The sequence below is a fragment of the Piliocolobus tephrosceles genome, chromosome 12 (genome assembly GCF_002776525.5).
Source record: "Piliocolobus tephrosceles isolate RC106 chromosome 12, ASM277652v3, whole genome shotgun sequence".
NCBI classification, from domain to species: domain Eukaryota; kingdom Metazoa; phylum Chordata; class Mammalia; order Primates; family Cercopithecidae; genus Piliocolobus; species Piliocolobus tephrosceles.
The window spans coordinates 106,893,488-106,899,453 of record NC_045445.1 but is presented as its reverse complement, the minus strand read 5'-3'; the positions used below and the strand labels follow the sequence as shown (position 1 = coordinate 106,899,453).

At 49.2% G+C, this 5,966-nt stretch overlaps 1 pseudogene; it reads right to left on the bottom strand.

Annotated features, from left to right (window-relative positions):
* Positions 1 to 1,121: 1,121 nt before the first annotated feature.
* LOC111536336 overlaps positions 1,122 to 5,966 on the bottom strand; it is an 11,168-nt pseudogene continuing 6,323 nt past the window's right edge.

Below are 5,966 nucleotides of genomic sequence, written 5' to 3'. Positions count from 1 at the left end.
CCAGCACTTTGGGAGGCCGAGGCAGGTGGATCACCTGAGGTCAGGAGTTCGAGACTAGCTTGGCAATCAAGGAGGAACCCCATCTCTACTAAAAAAAAAATTAGCCAGGCATGGTGGCACGTTCCTGTAATCCCAGCTACTAGGGGGACTGAGGCAGGAGGATCACCTGAACCTGGGAAGCAGAGGTTGCGGTGAGCCGAGATCGTGCCACAGCCCTCTAGCCTGGGCAACAGAGCCAGACTCTGTCTCAAAAAAAAAAACAAAGAACAAAAAACAAAAAACCCTGAAAACAGGCAAAACGTTTGGCTAAAATCAAATGAAAACACTGCAGGAAAGAGGCTTGAGTGTGCTGGTGGACAGGCCGCCCTGCTCACCTGTGGGAAGGGCAGGGCCAGCAAGGGCAGGAGAGCTCCCCGTGGGCAACTAGGCTGGGTGTGGATGTGGCCCTCCAGGTGGTCCCAGGGAGGATGCAGGGACAGGAACAGTCCAGGCAGACAGCTCTCAGGTGAGTAGGGCTCTGCCTGAGGTGTTCTGGCATCAGGAGGCTGCCTGACCCCCAGTGGGCATGACACAGGCTCCAGGGAGCAATGGGACATTGGCCCAAAGGATCAAAGCCCAACTTGGTCAGATCCCAAGCTTTACCTGCATTATGTCTCTGGCTCTGCAAAGGGTACCCCCAACTCTGGGGACAAACTATGGCCTCAAGTGGCAGCTGGCTATGCTGCTGAAATCAAGACACATCTGCAAAATACTCACAGAAAGCTGCGCCATCCTAGTGTGACAGGCCACACTCTGTCGCCCTAGGGTAAGCTGGAAAAGAACTCCAGATGTGCCCTGCAGAGCCCCCCACCTCTCAGGGGCCACCTCCCAGGGTGCCCCCACCACCCCATTCTTCAAGTTTGACTTGAGATTCTAGGAAGCATGATTTCAGGTGAGGAAGAGAACAAAGTCTGGTCCCAGCCCACTCTGGCAAGGATCACTCCCCACCTAGTAGGCATCAGATGAAGCCACATATACAGACAGGATACACACAGCACACACGGGGTGTAAGGAACCGTGCCTGCACACCACTCACACACACATGACATGAACAAGTGGCAGCCAGAGAGGCCGGGGCACGCTCAGGGGGCCGCCTTTGGGGCATCCATGTAGGCCGGGTTGGAAGGAGGCTGGCTGGTGGGGTAGGGTGCAGCTGCTCCTCTAGCCAGGGTCTCGAGGTAGACCGGCGGGCCCGTGGGCTGGGCCAGGTAAGGTGATGGGTACTGCATTGGGTAGGGTGCTGCTGGCATTCCTGGCTGGGGGAGGGGGGCATGGGGTGGTAGCCCTGGTAGTCCAGGGTAGCTAGGTGGCACACTTGGAGGCTGAGGGTAAGGGGCATGCACCACAGTGGGGGACATGGTGGTGGTCACAACTGGACACGGTCAGCGGCACATCTTGTAGAGGGAGCAGCAGGAGCAGGTGAAGCAGATGATGATAGTGACGACAGAGAGCACAAAGATGGTCAGGCCGACGGCCACGGTCGCTCTGAACCCCACGTTAGCCTCTGACTTCACCCAGGGGCTTCCTGTACCCCTAGACTTCCCCTCTTTCCATCATGGGCCACTCAGTTTCAATTTCCTCTCCTTTCGGAGAAAAGGAAAGCAAATCTCCCGATGACGTCAGTCACAGGAAGGACCGCTTCACGAACTTTTGAGTCCACGATGGCATCTTCCCCCTTAGAATAGCTACTGTGCTTTTGGTACTATTCATTCATTTGCTCCACATTTACAAAGATGAATATAATGCAGGCCCCGCTGTAGAGGAGCTCACAGTCTAGAAGGCCGGCAATACATATTGCCTCATGTTGTGTCATAATATTTTGTGTGTGTGTCTTGTCTCTCCAATTCCATGACAATAGAGGCCATGTCCTAAACTTTTTTGTCTTCCCCAGAGCCCTTACTTACTTACTTAGCATGGTGTTCAATAAACATCTTTTTTTTTTTTTTTTTTTTTTTTAGATGGAGTCTTACTCCGTCACCCAGGCTGGAGTGCAGTGACGCAATCTTGGCTCACTGCTACCTCTACCTCCCGGGTTCAAGCGATTCCCCTGTCTTAGCCTCCCGAGTACCTGGGATTACAGGTGCATGCCACCACACCCGGCTAATATTTTTTGTAGTTTTAGTAGAGACGGGGTTTCACCATGTCGGCCAGGCTGGTCTTGAACTCCTGACATCAGGTGATCCACCCGCTTCAGCCTCCCAAAGTGCTGGGATTATAGATGTGAACCACCACACTCGTCCAATAAACATCTCTTGAATGAGTAAAATAATTTGATTTGATTTGGTACTTTCCTTCTCTGTGGTTTACTTCTGCCACCTAGATAAAATAATGTATCACACATATGTAGAAATGTATTTTATTTATTTATTTTGTTATTATTATTTTTTCTAGAGATGAGGTCTCGCCTTGTTGCCCAGACTGGTCTCGAGCTCCCAGGCTGAAGTGATCCTCCCACCTCAGCCTCCCAAAGTGCTGGGATTATAGGTGTGCGCCACCGCACCCAGCCTAGAAAGTTATAAGTGAGGAAATTGAGGCACAGAATGGTGAAGTAACTTGTTCCAGGCTGCAAGTGACTCATAGTTACTTCATCTAAAATATGTGCTGGACAACTTTGGAACCAAAGTCAGCTATATATCCTTGGTGCCAGTATTTAGATGTCTCTTAGATTCTGAGATGCAAATTGTGCCTTCATATACACACATACAGACTTTATCAAAATCATGTGTACGTTTGAAGTCAGACTTTGCTTTATGCAGAATGATTGATATTTCTTCTTATATTCAATATCAAGTTGTGTGAAAGGTAACACATGATAGGTTCAAAAATATTCCAGAGAGGAAAGAGTGGGCGGCAGTTGGTGAGCTGCAGCATTTTTCCTTTCACAGAACAATTCTTGTAGAAGAAACAGCACTGCTGACTTTTTCTATTTTCAGCACAAAGTAACACTTAACTGATTAATATTCAAGTGAAAGTGTATAGCCACAAACCTCATTTAATCGACAAGTACTGCAAAGCAACAAACTAACACACAGCAGGGGATGCAAATGGGTGGTCTGCCTGCAAAACTGAACTCACAGAAGGGTTTTGAGAGTTCTCAACTTAATTTTGAATACATATGAAATGATATTTAAAATATTTCTGTTTCTTTTTGTTTTTTTTTTTTTTTTGAGACGGAGTTTTGCTCTTTCACCCAGGCTGGAGCGCAGTGGCGCAAACTCGGCTCACTGCAACCTCTGCCCCCACCCCGGGGTTCAAAAAATTATCCTACCTCAGTCTCCCAAGTAGCTGCGATTACAGGCATGCACCACCACACGTGGTTAGTTTTTGTATTTTTAGTAGAGACGAGGTTTCACCATGTTGGCCAGGCTAGTCTTGAACTCCTGACCTCAGGTGATCCACCCACCTTGGCCTCCCAGAGTGTTGGGATTACAGGCGTGGGCCACCGCACCCGGCCGATATTTATGTTTCTATAAGGCAAGAAAAATACAGGAAAACCAAACACGCATGTACCCACCAACCCGTCCTGAAAAACAGAACAGTACCAGTAGCCCTGAAGCCTTCTAGACACAAACAGTGCACTGAAATAATCGGAATTAGCTGCCAACAGTTACAAACTGGGACATTTTACACAAAAATCTGGATTTCCAGCCTCTCTTGAAAAAGCTGGCATCACTGTGCCTATATTCCCATAGGGAAATAAGGGGCTGGCCCTTCATGGGGCACCCATGCCGATCACCCCATCCCACCCTCATGTGTTCTCTGCTGCTTCCTCCACCCACATGACCTGTCCAGCCCTGGAGGCATCTGCGTTGGTAACCCCTGCCATGGGTTTCCTTTCTGGGTTGGCTCCTTCTCCCTTGATGCTCTTCAAGCTCTCCCTTTCTCTAGTTCTCCTGCCTGTGCTTTGGGGCATCTCCTTTCTTGATGGAGCAGGACCTTTAAGAGGCCAGGCAAGGTGGCTCATGCCTATAATCCCAGCACTTTGAAGGGCTGAGATTGGAGGATCGCTTAAGCCCAGGAGTTCAAGACCAGCTTAGGCAACACAGTGAGACCCTGTTTCTACAAAAAAAATTTTTAAAACCTAGCCAGTCATGGTGGTGCACCTCTGTGGTCCTAGCTACTGAAGAGACTGAGGCAGGAGAATCACTTGAGTCCAGGAGTTCCAGGCTGCAATGAGCTATGATCATGTCACTGCAACTCCAGTATGGGTGACAGAGTGAGATCCTGTCTCTTAAAAAAAAAAAAAAAGGCACTAGGCTCCATGGAGTGTGCAGACAAGGAGAAATGGTCTGCCCTCAGTGGATGTGTACCTATGGAGGAAACTGACCTGTGGACCAGGCGCAGTGGCTCATGCCTGTAATCTCAGCACTTTGGGAGGCCAAGGTGGGAGGATCACCAGGGGCCAGGAGTTTGAGATCAGCCTGGCCAACATGGTGAAACCCAGTCTCTACTAAGAATACAAAAATTAGCTGGGCGTGGTGGCACATGCCTGTAATCCCAGCTATTCAGGAGGCTGAGGCAGGAGAATTGCTTGAACCTGGCAGGCAGAGGTTGCAGTGAGCCAAGATTGCACCACTGCACTCCAGCCTGGGTGACAGAGTGAGACTCTGTCTAAAAAAAAAAAAAAAAACAACAACAAAACCGACCCGTGTCTGATTACATATCATGCAAGACAGGCAAAGATGGAAATAGAAAGAAGGTTATGGGAGCGCAGAGCAGGAAAGACTGTATTAGTCAAGGTCTTCCAGAGAAACAGAACCAATAGGATGCACGGGTATGTGTGTATGGGTAGAGAGAGAGAGAATGTTTGTATTTAAGGAATCGGCTTACATGATAGTGGGGTTAGCAAATCCAAAATCTTTAGGACAAGCTGGCTGACAGGCTGGAGACCCAAGGAAAAGTTGATGTTGTAGTCTTCAGTCTGAAGGGAGTCTGGAGGTAGAATTCCCTCTTCCTAGAGAGACCTCAGTGTTTTAAAGTCATTAACTGACTGGATGAGGACTGCCTGCAATATGGAGGCTAACCCACTTTATTCAGTTTACTGATTCAAATATCAGTCTCATCTAAAAAATACCTTTACACGGCTGGGCACGGTGGCTTACACCTATAATCCCAGCACTTTGGGAGGTTGAGGTGGGTGGATCACCTGAGGTCAGGAGTTTGAGACCAGCCTAGCCAACATGGTGAAACCCCGCCTCTACTAAAAATAAAAAAATTAGCCAGTGTGGTGGTGCACACCTGTAATCCCAGTTACTCGGGAGACTGAGGCAGGAGAATCACTTGAACCTGGGAGGTGGAGGTTGCAGTGAGCCAAGACTGCACCACTGTACTCCAGCCTGGGCAACAGAGTGAGACTCCATCTCAAAAAATAAAAAATAATAAATAATAAAAAATACCTTTACAGTGACATCTAGACTGATATTTGATCAAATATCTGGGTACCATGGCCTAGCCAAGTTGACACATTAAAATTAACCGTCATTGGCTGAGTGTGTACGCAGGGATTAGAAGGTGGAAGCACAGGTGCCGGGAGGGACATGGTGAACAAAGGTGCAGAGGTGGGGAGATGTTGAGCACGCTCAAGGAATCGTGAGAAGTCCAGTGGAGGAGCAAAAAGTGCACCCTTGGGGTGGGGTGGCAGAAGGGGGCAAAGTGCACAAGAGGGGTGGGGAACCGTGGAGGACAGGAGCCATCCTGACTGGATGGGTGCTAGGTCCGCAGTGACCTTGAATGCCATGGGAGGTGTCAGAGGTTTTCCAGGAGGGAAATGGCACAACAGGACTGTGTTCAAGAAGAAAACTCTGGGCCGGGCGCGGTGGCTCAAGCCTGTAATCCCAGCACTTTGGGAGGCCGAGACGGGCGGATCACGAGGTCAGGAGATCGAGACCATCCTGGCCAACACGGTGAAACCCCTTCTCTACTAAAAA